The following is a 22,607-nucleotide window of genomic DNA, read 5'->3' as shown; positions in this document are numbered from 1 at the left end:
TGGCAGAAACCATGAAGGTGGCACAGGATGATGGACATTTATGAAATATTGCACTATGCTCAATGAAATATCCAGAGAGACTCAGAACCCCTAAGTCCTGCCTCACCTGCTTCCCCTAATTCTTTAAGCCTGAAGGATCTATAGTTCTTAAGCTATCGTTAAATGCTGTGTCCTTTACCTGTTTTTCATTCTAGTCTAGTAAGCTACTCAACTGTTAAGAGCTAAGGGGGTCATAAGTGGAAGAGAAGTTTTGACATGGGAATCAGGGGAAGTGGTTAACTATTGATAGGTATAGTAGTTAATAAGACTCATATTCAGCATGGGCTGTACCTTTGCATTTTCAACTCCTTTTGATTCCCTTTCTTTTAAAAAAGTCTTTGTCCCTGAGTTTGGAAGAAAGGTTGAAGATGTGATACCATGGTATGACCCCATACTTGAGAGAAGATCGCTAAGATCTCTGTCACTGTCTCCTTCCCCTACCCTTAAGAATTTCCGGAGAGGACTCCATTCCTAGCACATAGCAGGCAGCTAGAGAAATGAGCTAATTTTTGTAAAGTTTTTAGAAGTGTGCCTGGCACATCTTAATCACCATATTTGTGTTTGTTATTATCTCTAGTATTATTAGAATAGTATGTTGATTGAATGGGTTAGAGCTGAGGAAGTAGAAAAAACATGGTTTTCAGGATCCATTGGAGTTGTGTGTTAAGCCTCTGTGTTACCTGCTGTATGTACACTCCAACTTCCCTCACTCTGTTCTCTGCTCTACAGTAACCAGATCCTGGGTCCCCTCGTGGCCATTTGGATCTGGCCATTGGAGGGCATCCTGGCTAGAAATCAGAGGAAAGGATAAGAATGAGGTCTGGGTATTTGTTCCTCTGGCTCCTGCTCTGAGATTTCCTGTGCCCTTTACCTGAAGGTCAATATTTTTTTTCCTCAAGCACCTGTTCTGAACAGTTCTCTCTTTCGGCAGTGCCTTTATGACTCCCCCTCACCCCCTTGTTCCCTGAGACCTAAGGATAATGATGTTTTTGTTGGTATTAGTCTTTGTTCATGTTAGATCTGAGGCCTTGGACAAGTTCTTCAGCCTCCCTTGGGCTTAGTACCTTCATCCACAAAGCAGCCAGGGTCTCACACTCAAATGTCAGGGACCAGGAAAGTGTCTCATATGAATGAGGTGGGTCCGTACCGTGCCTCAAGCCTCTTGTCAGTTCCCATCATGGCCATACAATAAAGCAGGCTCAGGTGATCAGACATTTTGATTTGTAAAGAGAATCCAGAAATCTAGTTTGTGTATGTAGTCTCTGGATTTGGAAGTGTTGGAAAATAAGTAAATGGAAGTTTTGAAATATCAGGCAGGCCAAAATTGGGGTTAAGAATTATTGAGAAGACCACGGGTAATACATACAAGGCAGTGTTGCACAGTGGTTTGGAACACCGATTCCAGAGCCTCACTGCTCTGATTTTTTTTTTTTTTTAAGATTTATTTATTTATTTGACAGAGAGAGATCACAAGCAGGCAGAGAGAGAGAGAAGGAAGCAGGCTCCCGGCTGAGCACAGAGCCCGATGCGGGGCTCGATCCCAGGACCCTGGGATCATGACCTGAGCCAAAGGCAGCGGCTTTAACCCACTGAGCCACCCAGGCACCCCTCACTGCCCTGATTTGAATGAAGGCTCTGTGCTTACTAGCTAGGGGACCTTGAACATTTTACTTTGCTTCTTTGACCCTCAGTTTCCTTATCTTGAAAATGGGGATAATCTTATACCTGTCTCATAGGGTCACAGTGAGGATTAAAAGTTCATATTTGAAAAGATATAGGAGGCTGGTACATAAAAAGCACTACATGGCTTTTTTTATATTGACAAATAAAATGAATAAATATGATACACTTGATATAATGCTTGGCAATGAGATTTTCACTGTATGGGAGCTTAAGCAAATGAATGTCCAGATTTTAACTGTGAGAATATGAACACAAATTTCTCCAGCTTCTTGTATGTTATTAAGTCAACATGAACTCCCAAAATAATGGAAGCTTTTAATTTTATTTCTTCCTCCAGAATAGTCTATTTAATGCCAGTTGCCTTGAGTTACTGGTGTCTGACTTCAAAGGTCCTCATCAGGGTACATTGATACTCAGCCCTGAGATTGTTCTAATAAGCTTTATTGACTTGCTGAACCTCAGAGTTCTTTTTATTGACATGCAGTGTAAATCATTCCATCTGACATTTGAATGTCCTTTCTGAGAAACGTGTCAGACCTTACATAGGTACTGAGCTCCTGATGATGTGTGAATTCCTTAGTCAAGTGTGGAGCGCCTTAGATGAAGATATCACACACACGGCCTTGTTTTAAACTAAGATTGGATGGGGTAAAGGCCATGAAATTTTGTGTTGTTTTGGGAAAAAAAAACTTTTTCTGAGCTATGGGAAGGGTATACATTTTAATGGGCCTATAGTTATTTCCTCTGTCTTAGAAGCTATTAAAGCTTTCTATGACATCATTGCATATATTTGGTAGCTTGAGAAGTACCGATAGTAATACCCAAGCTTGCTTTGGAGAGAGAATCATGAGACTTTGCATTCAGAAACTTTTGTTCAAATTTATTCTTGAAAAGGGGAAGAAAACACACCCTGCAGCTGAAATTTTCTAATACAATAGCCATTTAAGGAACCATCATGCCTTCCAGGAATTCACTTTCTTGGATAATGTTTCATGAGCCCATCTGGACACTCTTTCCCTTCCTTAGTCATTCTGCCAATGTTTATTGGGCATCTGCTATGGGCCAGGCACCTGCTAGTGCTGGGAGTACATTGACAAATGTGACAGTGTCCCTGCCCCTGAGAAGCTCAGTATCTAATTGGGAAGATACGAAATTGATAATTAAAATACAAGACATTAACTGTTACATTAGAGCAGAGGTTTTCAGCTTGGGCTCTGCTCACATTTGGGGCTGGATCATTCTTATTTGTGGGGGCTGCCTGTGCACTGTAGAATGTTGAGCAGCATACCTGGCCTCCACCCACTCGATGCCAGAAGAATCCTCCCTCCAGTGATGACAACCAAAAATGTCACTAGATATTGCCAAAAATCCCCTGGGGAACATTACTGTCCCTGTTGAGAACCACTGTCAAATAAAGACATTTACACATTTTCTTGGGAAAGGAGCAACTGATTCATCTAGGAGAAGCAGGGTAGGTTTATAAAAGGATGATGGCATTCGATCTGGGTCTTGAGGTAGAAATATGGCTCAACAGCCAGTGAAGTAGAAGTTTAGTATTTCAGGCAAAGGGAATACAATGGTATGGCAGAACATAGACTATTTAGAGGACAATGTGTAGTTCTTTGTAGGTGAAATTAGACTGCGTGGCAGATAAGGCTACAGGGGCAAGCTTGGGACAGTTCATAGAGAGTCTTAGGTGTCAAGAAAAAATGTTTAGGCTTTATCACATAGATAATGGAGAAGCAATGAGCTTATTAATTAGGTAAGTGTTGTGTTAATATTTGTATGGCTTATTTGATTGTTCTGTACCTGGTAGTAGCACCCCCATTTTCTTGGGAGGAATTACCTGTCCACCATTCTGAGGCTGGTGGTGTAGGTGCGGTTGAATTCCTACTTTGGTTCCATAGATCTGGCTAATCAAAGCACTGATATGCACCTCCATGTGATTAGTTCAGCGGTGGGCATGTGATCTCACCCAGATCAGTGGGGGCACACTCTCTCTTTTTTCTAGGGTTACTAGTTTGGTAGACTATTATCTTCAAGTCTGGACTTATTGGAGGACATCTTCACACAGCAGTTAAAGAGTGTGCCAAAGAGGATGCCAACAAAGAGGAAAGTAGGAACAAGAGACAAAGAGAGAGTGACCTTCATTGAGCAAAGCCTAAAACCAGCGTGTTTTGGAACTTTCACCCACATGTGTCAACAAATCATGTCTCTAGTTTATGCTGGGTTGAATTGAGTTTCTATAACTTGGAAGGGAAAGAGAGAGACCTGACAAAGTATTTAAGATCTTGTTCATGGATATCTAGAGAATGGAGCATGGGTAGGGAAAGGTTTTTTTTTTTACAAGAAGACCAACTAAGAGGCTGGTGTACCAGTCCAGACAGAAGATAAGATGCAGTGAGTGGAAATGAAGGGAACTTAACTGAAAGAGGAAGTAGGAGTTTCTATCCAACATGCTGAGTTGCATTCGTGGCTTGCAAGCCACCCCCAGCCATGACACTGATGCATCCTTTGTTCTCGTGTCTGTGCCATCCATTTTGGATTATATGTTCCTGGGAATGGGAATATGATAGCACCTAAGATGGCCCTAAATTATCCCTCTCTCCTGAAATTCACATTCTTTATAACATCTTCTCTGTAGGAATGGGGTGCACTTCTTGATGCACTTCAAATATGTGGAATATGACAGACATAATGAGCTATTACTTTCAATATTGGATCATAAAAAGACACTGACTTCCCTTTTGGGTGCCCTTTTCTTGCTTGAGGGAAGCAGCTGCCATGTTGTGAGCTGCACAGCTGAGGGGCTAGGAGTGAACTGAGGTTGAACACCAAAAACCTCTCAGCCCAAGAACCTGTGAAGAACAGAATCCTTCCAACAACTGCATGAGTGAGTTGTGGGAACAAACCCTTCCCTAGTTGACACTTGAGAGGAAACTACAGCCACAACTGACAGTTCACAGCCATGTTAGAGACTTAAGCCAGATGCACCCATTAAGCTGTGCCCACATCCTGATTCATAGACATGATGAGTTACTTTTTTCTGTTTTGAGCTGCTAAATTTTGGAGTAAATGGTTATGCATTAGAGATAAATATTACAGAGGGATGTAGTTCCTATTTTATGTTATATACATAGTAGGCAATCAATGAGTACTTGTAGAATAAGTGAATAGATTCATTATAAACAGCAGCCCCAGATGCTTGGCAAATAGCCAGATAACAATGATATATAGGGTGTTTAAAACATGGGGATGGAAACTTAGCTGAGAGTTGAAGGGTGGAGGGACCTTCAGGGTCTGGCCACTATGGGGACATAAATGGCATATAGGAAGTAACTTTAGAGAAGTGTGTCAAGAGTGGGATGCATTTATGGACGGCAGAGTAGTTCTAGGCAGAGTAGGTAGAAAAAGAGATTAATTATGGAGCAGCTCAGAGGCAGGAGGAGGGTATTTCTGAAACCAAAGAGAGTTGTCAAGGGACTGTCCATATATCAGTTGATGAAGAGATAGCAACCAAGATTAAGGAATGAACGTGGCTGTGGGGTGGGACAGGGAGGGCAGTCATCAAGTTAAGAAGATGCTAAGGTCATAGCTTCAGTGGAATTGTATGAACAGAAAAAGCATATTGCAGTAGGTCATTGGATGATAGAGACATGGAGGTGATAAACACAGTTAGATTGGTAATAGAGGTAGACCCAAACTAATAGTGCGCTTAAGGCTGAGGAAGAGTTGAGAGCAGCGGGTGAATGTAAGCGACCTTCCACATAGTTCCATCCTGCCAGCCAGGGGAGTCTGAAGACAGAGCAGAGGGAGCGATTAACTGGTGGAGAAAGATCCTGGAGGAGGGGTGGAAAGATGGAAGCAAGGCACTCCAGCAGGGCATTTAGCCTTGGCACTGAGAAGTGTGTTCAGATAAGTACTTACATTTTGGTTCAACATCTGTCCTGTGCTGTTCTGTTCTGTATTCTCTGTGAACTACTCCAGAAAAATATGGTTGCTTTTATTGCCAAGTTGCTTAATTGCCTTACGGAATAATGGCAAGCAAGCTAGTCTTGGAGCTTTTGAACACGGAGACGAATCAAAGCAGGAAGAGGTAGAGAAATCAAATAGACTGATGGCCTTTTCATTGACAGTCTTTCGAGTTGGTTACCCTTTCTTTTGTCAGTCTCGTGATGGTTGCTGACATCTGCAAAATAATTTTAAACTAAAAATAGAGAGGAACTGTAGAAAATTCTACATGTTATCATCAGGCATATATGGCTTATGCTTTGCTCCCCCCCACTTTTGTCTGTTAATAAAAGAACTTCCTGTGCAAATGCCAGGTCCAGACCATTCTTCATCAGTGCTTCCAGGATGGCTACTACTTTGCCCTGTCTAAAAAAGAGCTACCAAAAAGGAATGATGGTCTACTTTATTCAGTATACTTTGGTCTAACACCTAAAACTGTCAATGCCTTTTCACTTATTTATGCTTTGTCCACTAGTGAGTTAGGGAGGGCTTTCATGCAAAGAAACTGGTTCAGCAAGGCTTGACTGCCTCCATGCTGCCTGCCTGGGATAGGAACTGGAGGCTCCTGGAGCCTGATTTGTTTTTTCTCACTAATGCATTACATCACTGTTTCTTAGCCCTACTTATGGCTACAGAAACACCAAAATGGCACTTACTGAGTGGTCCCAGGGGCTCCCTGCAAAATACCTGTAGATTTTAATATATTCATGGTACATAATCAGTGCTTCAGAACCTTGCTAACAATTACCTTTTCTCTGTGAGTTTGAGAGCACAGCAAGCAATCATGTTTTCAAAGAGAAGAGAAATACCTATGTATAAAGCCCTCAGCTCTTTCAATGTTGAATTTCCATTCTCTCCCCACTCCCAACCCTATCCCCAAGTCATTCTGCTGTTGGACTCTTCACACAGGTACTTGGCACACGTGTGGTAGGAATACATGTTGTATGTGTGTGTATGTGTGTGTGCAGCTTGGGAAATCAAATTCCCAGGTCTTATACCATACTTTGTGAATCAGAATCTCTAGAATGGTGCCCAGATCTGAATATATACCTCTTATATATATCCTGGTTTGACAACTATAGGACATTTGGACACTGGATCAGTGGAGCTTCATAGGTATGAAAGATACAGTTTCTTTCCATTCCTAGAGGGCACATCCTTGACTGTGCCTGCAAAGCCAATATGTCCCCTTCTTTCTTCTTGGAGATATTGAGAATATAGAAGATATTGTCATTGCCCCACACCCTCAGACCCCTGTCCCAGGCCCTAAGTGTTTAGCTTTACATACATGTATTCTGGACTTCCATATATTAGCACCATTGTTTAAGGATCTCTCTGACCACTTAGATTCCGCTCTTCTTGTGCCAAAGGAAGGCTGAAGTAGCATAGATTAACACACTACCATACTCACCTAACCCTTAAGCAATGGCCAACATGAATAATGATATAAAAACTCAAGCTTCTTGACCCCTGGGTGAAATAACCACAGGGGAGATTTCTACTCTGGTTTCCAGAATTATTTAGTGGGAATAATCTCCAGTTAATCACTGTGATAACTTGCTTGACAATACAGGTTTTGTTGGATCCTCTCCCTTCCCTACCTTACTTTCCCACTCCCTGGCCATTGTTTCCTTGGTTTGCCTCCCAAATTTATACATGCACTCAAATACTTGTCTCAGTCTTCTTCTCAGACTTCTTCTCAGTCTTCTTCTGGGAAAAACTGAAAGACTGTCTCTAGATTAATGCAGCAGAGCATTTTGAGCCAAGCCTAGAGTAATGGTGTGGGGAAACTCAGAGAAATGGAAACCAAAGAAGGCATGGAAACCTGCTTCATGGAAGAGGGTTCACTTTTTACTAAATGCCCAAACTGTATCTTCTAGATGATTATATTCAGAATCCCAAATTTTAGCTATTTTCAGTTATTTTCTCATATTAACTACTATATAGTCTTGAAAGATATTCCCAGTGATTCTTTTTAATTCACAGAATAGTGCCTCTTAACAGAAGTATAAGGAATAAATAGAAATAGTAAACGTATAAATGGAGAGCATAGTAATGCATACTTTGACCATGATTTACAGATATTTTATTTCTCAGAGCATCTGTTACCCACCAGTAACCACTGCAACTGCATATTCTTCCTTGCAAGGTTGCATATTTCATCATAAGTGGCTTAAATATCTTTACTTATCCATTTGTAATAAAATGACTAGGACTTAAAATAAAGTAAGTGCATTTGAAAGAAATCGATTGTCAATACTCTGTGCCGCTAATACATGGAACATTTTTCCCCCTGAGGTGTTAGTGCATTAAGGCAAAACTATTTATGTTCTGATTATAAATTCATTAACTATTTACACCTTATTGACTTACAACTTTTATTTTTTTCTTAACTCTTACTTTCTTCAACCTTCATGGTTGACTTTACTGGAACTATTCAAAGCACTCTTTACATTTTAAAAAATGTATATATTTTTAGTAGGACTTTAGAATATGTGCACAGGGCGCCTGGGTGGCTCAGTGGGTTAAGCCTCTGCCTTCGGCTCAGGTCATGATCCCAGGGTTCTGGGATCGAGCCCCACATCGGGCTCTCTGCTCAGCGGGGAGCCTGCTTCCTCCTCTCTCTCTGCCTGCCTCTCTGCCTACTTGTGATCTCTGTCTGTCAAAAAAAAAAAAAAAATTAAAAAAAAAATAGAATATGTGCACAATTTTTCTATCTCTTGGCAATTGGATCTTCTATACCCAAATAGCGATTCTGGAGATGTGGGAAAGCATGCTATGGTCCTGAAATCAGCCTGCTAACAATTTAAAAAGGAGGTATTTGTGCTTGTTAGCTTTTTAAGCTTTGAAAATTCACCCTTTTATACCTCTGAGCCTCAGTTTCCTTATCTGAAATACGGAAATAGTAATAGTACCTACCCAACAGGACTGCTCTGAGGCTAGATGTCATGTCTGGGGCTTGGCAAAGAGAAAGTTCTCAAAATTGTTTTTTCCTCCTTCTTTTCCCTCAAGTCCTAAGCAGACATATAATTACCTATTACTTTATCTAGTGGGAGAATGAAACTCCCAATTCACCATTCAGTTGTGAGTGAGTGAAATTGGCAAGCGCCTTTTGCTAATGGCCACTCAGACTCAGAACTTACTTTCAAAGCTGGAAGAAAGGAGGTTGTGGTCAGCTCCGCACAAATTGCCTCAACGGGTCATCGAGGATTGCGGTGATTTTGCTCTCTTTGTTAGTTTAAGGCAATCTGGGTGTTGGCCAGAACACTCAGCCCAATATGAAGCATCTAGAGGAGTGAAATGAAATAATCAACGTGCAGAAAGCGACAGAATTGTCAAGACCACATTGCATTTCTCCAGGCTGACCCTGCTGCGTAGCTGTTACGTGGAAGTCACCACTCATCCCATCTGAGCCACTCCCACGTGCCAGGCTTCATGCTGAGGGGCTTCTCTGGGGTTATACCATTTAATTCTTTTTTTTAAAAGATTTTATTTATTTATTTGAGAGAGAGACAGTGAGAGAGAGCATAAGCAAGGAGAAGGTCAGAGGGAGAAGCAAACTCCCTGTGGAGCTGGGAGCCCGATGCGGGACTCGATCCCGGGACTCCAGGATCATGACCTGAGCTGAAGGCAGTCGTCCAACCAACTGAGCTACCCAGGCGTCCCATACCATTTAATTCTTGACACCTTGGTTTGAATCCCAAAACAACAACTTACTGGCTTGGTGACCGTGAGCAAGTTTCTTCATTTCTCTGGACCCCAGTTTCTTCTTGTGTAACATGGGGATGATAATAAAACCTGGTTTATGAGATTATTATGAGGGGTTCGTGAGAATACGTTTGGAGGTTTTGACCATGACACTTGGTACCTTGTAAACATGAGTAAATGCTGATCATTATTATTGCAGCACTACTATTACTAGTAGTAGTACTACTGCTATCACTGTATTGATGAGGATACTTTAGATCAGGGAACCTTACCTCAGATGATTTTGCCTCCCCAGGGAGAGTATGGAAATATCTGGAGACATTTCTGATTCTTAGCATTGTAGGAAGGGATAAGGTTATGATGGACAGTCAGGGAGTGGTGCGAGCATGGAGTGAGTAGAGGCCAAAGATGCTGCTAAACATCCTGCAGGGCACAGATGGCCCCACCAGCACAGAGGGTTATCTGGTCCAAAATGTTAGTTAAGTGCTAAGTTTGAGAAACCCCTCTTTAGGCCACATATAATCCTTAACAAGTTTACACAATAAGGGAATTGATCATCATAGGGAACAGAGGATGTGGCTGTGTGGTAATGTTGAATGTTGACTGACTTAGCAGCTTGGCAACCTCATAGATATTTCTGGTTCTTTATTCTTTCCTGCTCTGTCATCCTCAGGCAGGTGGTAAGGTATCTATGGCAGGTCCAGAGGTCATAACTACACAGGAAACATCTGGAATAAGGAAAAAAAAATCTTTTCTATGGTTTTCACTTGAGGGAAGAAAAATGTTTTCAATAAGTGTATCAACCACCTTTTCCTGGATCACATGGCATAGACCCTACGATAATTCCTGAACTAATCACTTACGAAGAGCCTAGAGTTATCATGCTTGAGGATGTGGGTCAAATTATTTATCCTCTGTATTGATAGTTGCTAGTATATATTAATTATGTCTTCATTATTTTTATCATCATCATCTTCATCCCTTTTTTTTTCTTTTTCTTTTTTCTGTTTTACACAAAGGAAAGCGAAGGATTAGTGATGTTTAAAAAAAATTGCTTCGTTCATATTGCTATTAAGTGATAGAAACATGATGTGAAAACATAATCTTTTACTCTAGAACTTTATCCTCTTCTTTCTTTTCTTCTTCTTCTTCTTCATTTTTTTTCCCCTAGATTTTATTTGTTTATTTGACAGACAGAGATCACAGGTAGGCAGAAAGGCAGGCAGAGAGAGAGGAAGGGAAGCAGGCTCTCTGCTCAGCAGCAAGCCTGATGCAGGGCTCCATCCCAGGACCCTGAGATCATGACCTGAGCTGAAAGCAGAGACTTTAACCCTCTGAGCCACCCAGGTGCCCCATCCACTTCTTTCTTAAAGAAAGAGTCCTGGGAGTCTGCATCTGCCTCTCCCTCTGCCCTTCCTCCCAGTCATGTGTGTACTCTCTCTCTCAAATAAATAAATAAGATCTTTTTTTTTTTTAAAGATGTTTGATAGTTTTTTTGTTTTGTTTCATTTTGTTTGTTTTTAGGGAGAGCATGTGTGAGTCGTAGGTGTGGGGAGGGAGAATGAAAGAGAGTCTTAAGTAGATACCATGCCCAGCACAGAGTCTTTCCAGAGTTCAATCTCCTGACCCTGAGATCATGACCTGAGCTGAAATCAAGAGTCCAACACTTATCCAACTGAGTCACCCAGATACCCTGATAGTTTACTTCTTAAAGACATAATAAATGACATATAAATTAGCCCACCTTAAACCAAAAACACAGCTTAGTTTCTATAGTCATTATTGGCCAACCATTTGGAAATCTTTGATTCACTCAGTTCTGACCATGCTCAAAATATTTGTTCCAAAATGCTTTTTATATAAGCAGGCTCCCTTTCATTCTGCAGATCCCTGAACCTCCTTTTTATTTTTCTTACTCCAAGACTAATGGACTGGGAATTCCTACTTTCATGATTGTTCATGATTGTGAATCACTGACATGATTCTCTAAGCCTACCTCAATGGTGTATGAATTCTAGTTAACAGAAAGATAAGATACATCATGATTTGTGCTTCATGAACTTAGTTCTGACACAAGACTGAGTTATTTTTGAGTCCTGGCTTAACCATTCACTAGCTCCGTGGACTTGGCCAAGCCATTGAACTTCCTCCTTCTTTTAAACTTTGGTTTTCTCACCTATCAAAAAGAAAACATAATGGTGCTTACACCTAGAGTTGTGCTGTGAGATTAAATGAGAAAATACAATTAAAGAGCTTATACAATAAATGCCATATGCCTCTTATTTCTATTGCTATTCTTTTTATCATGATTGTTCAAAATCTCATTTATGTTACTGTTACTGCTATCATTATCATTATTTGGGGGATGGAAACAGGAGAGAAAAAAGATGAGCCCAAAGAGAAACAGAGAAACCATCATGTTTACTATTTCAAAGACATTTTTAAACAGTGTGAAAGTTTGTATCCTTTCACAAAAAAAGGAAACTCATCCCTAGACACTGCATGGCTCATTCTCAGTATTTAATGCTTTGGTTAATATCAAACTCCTGAACTTCATGATAGATTGTGAGTTAGTTCAACCAATCAATAACTGTATATTGAGTATCTGCCATGTGCCCAGTGACTGAAGGGGGAATAGAGAATATGAGGAAATCCATTCCCCTGTGGTCTTCAGACTATTTAATTAGTTCATTAGTTGACCCAGACTGTGATAAAGCTTTGAGGTAAGCCTGAAGAGTTGAGAACTTGAGGGCAAGGCAGGTCTTATGTAATACTAAGGTTGTGCAAAGAGTTTTATTGAGTCAGAGTCATTTATAAAAAAAACTTGAATATAGTATCCTCTCTTCAGTGACTGCTGTTGAAAAGTATCCTTTGGGAAGAGAAACAGGATGCTTGACTACTTCAACTATTTTCAGTTTGCTTTTTTCATCCTTCTATTCTAATATACCACTCATCATCCTAAAACTCCTAGAGTACTTTAGAGTAACTTATGAATCCCTACAATTCACTATATGTTTACAGTGGTCATCTGGAAAGGTTCTTGAACAAATAGAAAATAACAGTAAAATGATCATTGAAACATCAGGGAAGGTAGAGCAATGTCCAGGCTGTGGGTACTGGAATTATGGATAGTAGGTCATAGCATGCTTTAGAGTCATTCTCCCCAAATTTGCCTTTTGTTAAAGCAAACATGTCTTTAGTTTCAATTCAGAGCCCTTTATGAGCTTGCCCTAGCTTACATCTTCAGCTTCATTGTTCACTGCCTTGCCTTCTGCACCACTTTCCAGACTCTTCAATTTAGCACAACTCTACTTACATTGAAAAGATTTGCTCTTTCCTTAATGGAGTTATACTCCCTTTTGCTTCAGACAGTCTCCTAAGCCATGTTCTTCTCCAAGAATGTCCTTAACATTTGGAGTAATTTCTACTTATCTTTTCTGTTTAGAGGTGATCTCCTCTAGAAAGCTTTGCCTGACCTTCCCCTTTCCCTAATGTCTGGCTATGTGCTTCTGTTCAGTATGCGCCTAAATCTTTCAAATTGTTGAGATTACTTATTTATGTACCTACTTATCATATTAGAGTATAAGCTCTTTGAGTGCAGAGACTGTCTAGTTTGTATAGGAAATGGTTTACAGGAGACTTGCCTTGAGTAAGGTACATATTTGATGGCTGAAAGAATGAAGGACTAAATGAATGGGCAAACAGATTGATATCAGCCTATTTCAAAGAGGTCATCCCCTTTAGACAGCAATGACCAAAAAGGAGAAAGAACATTCACCGAACATTTATTGAGCTTTTGTGTTTGGCCCCAAGCACTGAGGAAAAGTCCTTGACGTCAAGGACCTTTCAGTCTAATGGAGAACATTTACAAAAGGTGAAGACAAATGATATGATAGAATTAAGTAGAGGCGTTTAGGGAGTTCCAAAGGGAGACACTGGTCTTATCTGTGCGTGTGCAGGGGTGTGTGGGGAGGTTAGAGTTGGCAGGGAGAAAGGATGCCCAAATGGAGATCTTAAAACCTATAAACTATGCAGGAAATGAGAAGTTGTAGGAGTTTTCCAGGTTGGAGAAACAGCATATGCAAAGAATTGGAGACAAGTAAGAGGAGATTATCGCCAGCTCATTGGGTCAACATAAAATGAGAGCCACATAATCTAGAAGCTTGTAACCCATGTAGAAGACTGTAGACTTAATCTTAGGGACCATGAGGAGCCATAGGAAGAGCCCAAGTTTGAAAGTGAGAAACGAAATTTACACTCTCGATGGATCTTGAGCACTTTGGGCAGGGTGGGGCACTCTCAGCCACCCATGAAGCTACAAAGTCATTCTCTCCTATCAGCTTTAGGGAACACATTTTGATACATGCTTAGATCACAAACTGCTAAGTATTTTCCATTTCCAGTAGGAGGAGCCAAAGTCTCCATGTTTTTTATCATCACATCTGGGCAAGGTCATGGCCCTGGGTTGTCCCAGGGACTGTCTCATTCAGCACCCTCATTACCTAGAAGTGGCTCAACATAGAGGAATGACAGAGAAACTCTGCCTGGAATGTGAAAGATCATTGTGAAAAAGAAATGAATACTTTCCAAATGAATAGCATAATAGCATGCTATATTGATCTTTACTCTAATTTTGTATCAAATTGTAGTGAATGCCTCCCTCACTCACATTAAAGCTTCCTTAAGCTATAAGGCAACACAGGTACCAGTGAGTCATGGCTGATACTCGGTGCTAATATATCTAAGCTTAATTCTACTCCAAAATAAGTCAGAGTTGACTTAGACTGACCTTGATTTTGATATAGTTAAATATGTTTTATTTCATTTCCCACAGAAAGATATATATTAAAAAATAATAAAAGTACCCAGTGATTACCCATTTTAATGAAACAACAGCCAGTGTTTTTGCCTTGAATGATTGCATTCATTTTTTTCCCCCTCCTGGAATAAAAATGAAGGAGCACAGAGAAACAATTCCTGTTAGTGAATTTGCACAAAACATTATATTTCAACAGAACTTCCCATTAACTGCCATTTATTTCTTCTCTCATTATTGATAATTTGCTTTTAAATTGAGAATACCTTTTTTACAACCCATCTTATCTCCCTGCACGGCTAGACAATTACATTTAAATTCGGTGGTTTTCCCATTGTAAACAGTTTCTGGAGGAAATGATTACAATGTTACTAACCCAGATTTATAGCTTCATTGTGCTATCAGTGAAGGAGAAGAGAGTAGTATAAAGGGAAAAAAAGTTGTTTACATACAAATATATTATTATCAAAGAGAGTCCTAAGGAAGAATATGGTAAAGCTAACCCAAATTGCAAAATCATCTCCTGGGGCCAGTGACAGAGATACCTTTCTGGATTTTGCAAACTTTCTTTCTCAAATGATGATAAAATATTATATGTTTTTAAAAATTCCAGTTGTAGTTAGGAGTTTCCTTTCTTTGTTTTATTCTAACATTGGAAGAAACCCTAGCCTGACAAGATTGCAGAGGAACTCCCGTAGAGCCTGTTTTTCGTTAGGCACTGGGAAACGCTCACATTACAAAGCAAACACATGCAACATGGTCTCTACTTTTGGAAATCTCACAGCCCTACTTGGAAGAGGAGCCATACTGCAGACACAAAAACAATGAAAGTGGTAGGCAGAAAAATGAACCTGAGCCTCAGATCAAGTGTGTAAAGCTAGAATCTGGCCTTGTCCAATCCCAATTGGCCCTTAGAAAGCAAGGTAGTGCACTGGTACATCCCATGAAATTAGGAAGACCAGCCCAGAAATCCTGGCTTCTTACTCATTGTGTGACCTTTTGCAAATTATGACTCAATAGCCCTCAAACATTCCTGTGCAACATAACCACCTAAAACGTTTATCCGAAAAACCAAACAACATTCCCCTAAGTAAACAAACAAACAAACAAACAAGCGGAGTGTCTGGCTCTGTGAGTCCAGGGTGGAACTCAGGAAAGAAGTAGCATTGCTTTAACTTCCCTAAGCACCTGGCTGGGCAAGCTGTTAAACCTATAGTGCCTACTTCATCAGGTTGTTGAGAAAATTTGATGTAAAGGTTTCAAATAGCATCTGGCAAAAAAGTAAGTGATTATTAAGTAGTAGCATTTAGTTAGGAGTCACAGAGATTTTGGCACTAAGGCAGCTGCTAAGAGGACAGACAGTCTCTAGACCCCTCCAGAGACAGCACCCAGTGCACGATTCTCCGAGAGGGGAGGGCAGGGGCCACGTGCACTCCCACTTCCAGCAGGGTTATCTGGCTCGAGTAACTTTTTGCCTCTTGGGTAGGGCTCCATCCATGCCGGGCCGCTGGATTTAGATTTGCCAGACAACTTTCCCAGACCAGAAGTGGATGGGGTGAAGAAGCCGCCGCCACTTAGCATTTCTCCCGGGCGTTTGTCTGCTCTCACTGTGGGGGTCAAGATGGAGGGAGGCGCCGGTGCTCAGTAAGCGAGTTTGCTTTGGGACAAGGACTTGGGGACGCTAAAGACGGGATCATTACTCCTACTTCCAACTCTCACACCTTCACCTGTTTAGGCCAGGAGACCTAGGCACGGAGTCTCCCACGGACCCCGGCTCTGCCCTCCGCTGCCTGCTGGAATCCGGGGCTGCACGCGTGACAGCAGCAGCGGCCCTGGCGATGGGAAGGGGGAGGGGGCGCTCCCGCTCGCACCGGATTATTTTTGGCTCCGCAGCCGGGGCTGCTTGCTGCCTGTCGTGCGCGCGCACTCTCTCTCTCTCTATCACACACACACACACACACACACACACACACTCACTCACATAGACACGCGCGCACACGCACACACACATGCACACATTTTCTCGCTCGCTCGCTCCGCTCTCCTTTGTTTATTTTCTAATCTGTATTTTTGTTTGAAGATCTCCTTTTCACTCTCTGCTGCCTGCCAGCAAGCGCTCTCGTGGGCTGACCGGGCGTACACTGCTCCTCTCCATCACCCCAGCCCTCCTCCCGGTCTCCCCGAGCGCGAGCGCGGGGTTTGAAGGTCACCTCCTTTCCAGTCCCCGTGCGAGCCGCGCCACCGCTGCCTCCTCCTCCAGCTGGAGCGGGTGGCACAGGCGGCGCTGCCCTGAAGTGGTACTCGCAGCAGCCGGCTGCTGCAACGGACAGAACCCGGGGTCTGAGCGGTTGGGAAAACCCGAACTCGGGGAGGGGAATCCCTTCCTCTTCTCCCCAGCCCCCGACTGCACCCGCCGTGGGGTGGGGGCGCTCTGCCAGCCCTGGGGACAGCAGAAGCAGCTGCGGCCGGACCCACGCGTGCGCCTCCGGGACAGGAGGAGGAAGGAACGAACAAGGATCCCCGCATCTGGAGGGGACAGCCGTGTGCCCCGCCCCTGCGTCCGGAGTGAGAGAACTCTGAGCCTCCAACCCAGGCAGAGCGCGGAGGAGCGAACGGTGCCTCCGCCCTGAAGAACCTTGCGCTCTACACACCCTGGCAGTGGCCGTTAGGACCCGGGCTGTCCGGACCCGCGCCTTGCCCAGCTGTGCCCAGCTCGCCGCCCAGGCAGGGGCGCCAGGGCGGGGCTGACCTGTCCGCGAAGTTGCGGACAGCGTGGGAGAAATCAGCACCCGGTTTCGCCGCCTCCAGCTCATGGTGACTGTGGCTGGGGGTGCAGAGAGCGCAGGGGAATTGGAGGGTCTGGGGACGCGAGCGGAAGGCGACTGGAGCCGCGCTCTCCCGGAGTTCTAGGTAAGTCCAGGCGGTGTCACCGCCCCCGCGTCTCCCCTTCCCTCCTCCTGGCCCTAAGGGTCCCACAGGGGCAAGAGTTAGGTCTCCGAGAGCTGGCCTCCCAGCACCAGGCTAGACACGCTGGACTGGGAACTTTTTCTGTGCGGTAGAGATATCTCCGTGTAGGTCCACGCAGGGGGCCAAGATCGCGAGCCCTAGCATTTCACTTCCATAAGCACACCCCTCCTCGCCCCAGAGCGCCCCTCAAGAGCTCCGAGGCTGTCTCGTCCGCCCTCCTGGGACCGAGTCCCAGGTGCAGGGAGCGGCGCGAACCTGCCTGCGCACTTTGGTTATTCTCTGTGGCCGGCTGGAAGCGAGCTTTCAGCGCGCCCTGGGTCGTTGCCTTTCCCACCGCCCTTCTGGAGGTCTGGGGGAGGAAGCACTTTGCAGCGTAAGAGGGGGTTAGAAACGCAAGCCCCTGTGGAAGGTGGGGAAGAGGAGGGTCGCTGAGCTGGAGGAAGAGCTTCAGTTTATTGGTACTGGCCTAAAGGCACCCGAGATGTCGCCGCGCGCTCAACCCTGGGGTCAGCTTGGGAGCTTGGGACTTGGAAACTCCTGCCGCACCCCTTCGATGTCTTAGACCACTTCACCCCGGGGTGTGTAGTTGGGCGGAGAGGGGTGGTGGCGGGGAGGACCCTGGCGGTAGCAGAGGAAGCAGTGTGGGAGTGCAGGCCGGGGGGGTCGCCCCTTTTCAGCTCCAGTTTCTCAGCTTCAGGGATGGAGGTGAGGGCGGGGTTTGCGGGGCTTTGTTTCTACGTCCTGCTTCGGGGGACCAACTGGCGGAGGTGGTCCTGGAGCCTCCAAGGCTCTAGGTCTAGGGACCAGGTGTCACCGAGAGCCTGGGAAGCTGCCTGCGCGGGAAGGAAGGGGGAAGACCAGGACCCACCCGGCCCAGGAACTACCAACTCCATTCCCTGCTGCCAGGGAGCTGAGGGCCCTTCATGTATCCTCGGGCAAGGACCAGGGTGCACCTGCCTGCCCAGAAGTGTGTGGGGCGGGGCTGTTCATGTGCTTGGAGATCCACGCCTGGTGGTGTAGGGCATTGGCACCCAACCATGGGTCTTCTCAGTGGAACTTGGCAAGAAGAGGGGGAGGTGATGCCAGATAGCTTTGGGCTGAAATATGATGCGCCATAACTTGAGTTTTATTTTAAAACAGTAGTCACCTTTTACTTACTTATTTATTTAAATCCAGTGCATCCCAGCTGGTGATCCTTCCCAGCCCTTGTCCTAGTTCATTTACCCTCCATTCCCCATATATCTTCATGGGGGGGGGGGAGACAAAGAGAACCCGAATTCTTTCATTTTTAAATGACCACAGAGGGCCCAACTGGAGACACAGGCAGATTTATTTTGGTCAAGGTCTTTTTTTCTTCAGCGCTAGAGGACCTGGGGCCTATAAAGGGTAAAGGTGGCTCTGGCAGGGGCTTTGCTGGCCAACAAAGGGGCTGACTCCAAATATGCTTTTTGGAGGAAGCACTGGGTCCAGAGGAATCCACTGGGTTTCTTCTAAGTTAACTCATGGCTGATTTGGGTTAGGAAGAAATAGACATCATGTGGTACGGTTCTGGGGTATTTTAAGGTTTCTAGAGAGTAGAGTTTTACCAGGGAGAAAAGCATAGCCTGCCCCCTCCTGCTAGCTGTGTGACCTTGGGGAAGTTACTGGACTTCTCTGTGCCTCAGTTTGTTTACCTGTTAAATGGGAGTTTCAGTGATGTTATTGGCCTCAGAGGACTTGAGGGAGAAATAAATAAAGCAATAAACCTTAGAAAAAGGTCTGGCACACGGTAGTACCTGCATAATGTTAGTTTTGTTTTATTTTGTTTTGTTAATCAAGTAGATTAGTCCATATTTTCAGCCTTATGACACCCGGTGGAATAGAAAGGGCAGGCATTTTCCCTTACACACACACACACACACACACACACACACTTTCTCTTAACAAATGAAGTGGAGACAAAAAGGAAGATTAATCGTAAAGAGAGGTTGCTCAGCAGAAGCCTCAGTCTCTCTGAGATAAGTCTCCTCTCCTTTCTCCACAAGTGCTAAGGAGGGTCAGAGAAAGGCAGCCCATCCCAGACAGGCTGGGATGCAAGTTGGTGACCTTTGAAGCCATCTCAGCATGCACAGATGTCCTGAAATTAAGTTTTTGTGGCACTTGTGCATTTCTTCTAATCAACAGAAAGGCCTGCTTCTCCTCAGCCTCCTGGGATGGAAGCATCTTCTCAGTAAATCTCACTTTCTCAGAACACACTGTCTTTTTAATATCACCCTGTGGTCCCAGAGTTTTCCACTCAGAAACGAGCCAAAACGTGGGTCTGAGCAGATTTTTCCTCCTGGAATTGACCCACTCTGCTCTATTTTCTCTTCATGATAATTGATGCTATTTTTTTACCTACTCCTCTAAGGTCTGAGCACAGGCCTTTCAGACATCCTCATGTCTCTGATGACTCTTTTTTTTTTTTTTTAAACAAGTTAAGTCTTTTCAGTTCAAGCCATACCAAACCATTATAGTTTATAAAATCTCTTTCAGATCAGGTTTTTGTTTGTTTGTTTGTTGTTTTGTTTTTGTTTTTGTTTTCCTGCATCCAGAAAAAAGGGTCTGCTCTGTATAAATATGTCTGGCATTTCACCTTTCTAAACATTAGACCATTTTATTTGCATCCTTTAAGCTGATGTGTGGAGTAATGAACACATTCCAAGAGGGAAATCGGATCTGACACAGAAAATACTTTAGGGACGCAGTGATTTCCCAGTGGCGTGTATGAAGACTATTGAAATCCAAGTGCATTTGCTCTGAAGGACACAGGGCAGCTAGTCCCGCCTTTGCCACCCAGCATGAGAGCTATATAGTAAGCATGCTCCATAAACTAATATTGGTCGACTTTCCTAAAGTCATCCGGCAATTTGTCACCTGCACATTCCCCCATATTGCCCGAGAGAATACTTCGTTATACCAAAGACCTCAAACACAGAGATGATGTTTTTAAAGGAGTCTTGAGGCTCTCCCTAATGCCTACTTCCATTATTTAAAATACTGCCTCAAGGCACATATATAAATATTAAACCTTTAATTAAAGAACCCGTCAGTGAGCGAGCTACAAAATGAGGGGTACCCAGCACATTCAGGTGACTTCAACAGAACATGGTTCTCTAGATTGTAAGGTCTAAGGGGTCTTATGGATATGACACATGAGCTTTTAAGGAAAGACAATCACCTCTCCTTTTAAGGAGAGACAGTCACCCTGTTTTCTATCTGTAGTTGCTCCAAGCACCATCGTTACCATTAGTTTGTTACTGGTCACTAGACACAGGCGATGGGGTGTCTGTTCTCTGCTACTCCTGATGGGTGTGTCTTTCTTGGGGAAAGGAGTGCCTAATGCAATAAATACTTTGCCAGGACATACCACACATCAGTTATTTTGCTCGGGGAGAAAGGGCAATGAGAACGTTGTTCTATGGGGGTTTCTATTGTCGTGGGGAAAGTGAGACAATAAGGAAGGGATGAAAATGTATTTTTGTAAGGATAATGACAAGGGATAGAAAAATTGTAATGTGACAATATGGTAGAGACTGACTTGGAAGGGCTTTCCAAGGAAGAGAGATTTGAGCAGAGATCTAAGTGAAAAGAAGTCCTGGTATGTCTTAACACTCATCCCCTGAGTATCTACTATGTGCCAACCAGCGTTCAAAGCACTTGAAATACATAATGAACAGTATATAGAGATACCCCTGTCATGATGGAGTTTCCATTCTAAGGTGGTCATTTGCATGAAGAAAGTTTCAGAGGGGTGCCTGGGCAGCTCAGTTGATGAAGCATCTGCCTTTGGCTCAGGTCATGATTCCAGGGTACTGGAATTGAGCCCTATGTGAGGCTCCCAGCTCATTAGGGAGTCTGCTTCTCCCTCTTCCTCTGCCCTCCTCAGTGCCCACTCCATAGATAAATAAATAAAATCTTAAAAAAAAAAAAAAAGGAAGAATGTTTCAGAGACAGAGAATAGCAAGTGCAAAGGCCCTGAGGCAGAAGCAATGATAATATTATAAGGATGAAGTTGGGTCATATAAGTAGGTTCTTGAGCTTTTATGGGGGTCTGGATAGTATTCCAGTGGAAGCCACTGGCAGTTTTAATGCAGAGAAATTCAATGATATATTTATGGCTTAAGCATTGTGGGAAATACAGTCAGATGTTTCTGAGAAGAATAAACAAGCAAGCGTGCATTCTTGGCCCAGCCAGCTTTTGTGTCAACGTTCAGATTCATCTCCAGATTTGGTCCATAGACTTCCTGGTATCTGGAAGGGTAAGTCCCCAACATCTAAGAAGTTAAGCTTTGTTTTTTCCCTCTCCTTTGGGAGTGAGAACAAAGTCTTCCATTCAAGGACAAGATCAAAGGAAAAAAAAAACCCTCAAGTTTCTCAGTAACTCTCTTTGTATATGCGTGCAATACTGAGCATATATATGTATACATGGCTTGGTTTTTTTCTCTGAGGGCCTTCAAAGAGGGGACATTTCCCCACAACCTGCTACACACATCTTCCACGTGCCTTGGTCAGCATCTTTTCTGCATGTAGATCTTCTTAACCCGTCATCTCTTCTAGTAGGTTTCCTTTTGCATGGTGGCCACATGGTTCTCCCATTGATTGATGTGATGTTGGATACTGGCAGCAAGAAGGGGGTTACCTCCTGCAAGCTCTGAGTATAGTCAACATCACCCATTTTTGGAGGTTCTCCTGGCCTTGGAAGGTGGAGGTATGGTTTGATGATGGAGGGTTTGAACATCGGGATAGTTCCGTTTTCTTCCCATATTTGACCCAAAACCTGTCTCTCTTTATGCACAACCCTGGAAGTCTGTCACTGACTGTTAGATACACTGTGACAATAAAAAGTTTGTATGTTGTGAACACTTCCTACACAGCACAAGCTGTGCTAAGTACTCTGCCTGCATTGCTACGTATTGAGCTGTGCTTTTCTGGCCTGTGAGCATCTCCCTCCCTCACATTTCACCTTGTTCACTCCCCACTCATCCATCAAAAGTCTCTTACTCAGGGGGACCCTCCCTCTTTTCCCTGTGTGGGCTCTCCTTCCTTACCGTTATCCCGGGGGCAGCATTCTGTTTACTTGAGTGATCTGTTTTATCTCTTTCTCGTACTCTACTGAATGGTCAACTCCAGGTGGGCCATGCACACTCCTGATTCAGAAAACACTGTATCCTTAGCATCTAACATGGCGTGTGGCACAGCGTAGATGCGTGCTATGGAAATAGTGAATTGTTCCATTTGGTGCATCTAACACACTTTGAGGTGGATTCTCTTCATATCTCCATTTTGTGATAGCTTGCCAGGTATAGGCAGTCTAAAGCAATTTGTCTCAGGACACCACAGCAGGTAAATGGCATACCCAGGA

General features: G+C 43.6%; 1 protein-coding gene across 1 annotated transcript in view; it reads left to right on the top strand.

Annotated features, from left to right (window-relative positions):
- Positions 1-16,259: 16,259 nt before the first annotated feature.
- RBFOX1 (RNA binding fox-1 homolog 1) overlaps positions 16,260-22,607 on the top strand; it is a 1,460,772-nt gene continuing 1,454,424 nt past the window's right edge. The window contains exon 1 of the mRNA XM_032326750.1: positions 16,260-17,167. The gene's annotated coding sequence lies outside the window, so the exon portion shown is untranslated. The remainder of the gene's footprint in view (positions 17,168-22,607) is intronic.

The sequence above is a fragment of the Mustela erminea genome, chromosome 20, assembly GCF_009829155.1.
Source record: "Mustela erminea isolate mMusErm1 chromosome 20, mMusErm1.Pri, whole genome shotgun sequence".
Classification (NCBI taxonomy): Eukaryota; Metazoa; Chordata; class Mammalia; order Carnivora; family Mustelidae; genus Mustela; species Mustela erminea.
This window is presented reverse-complemented; position numbering and strand designations above follow the sequence as displayed.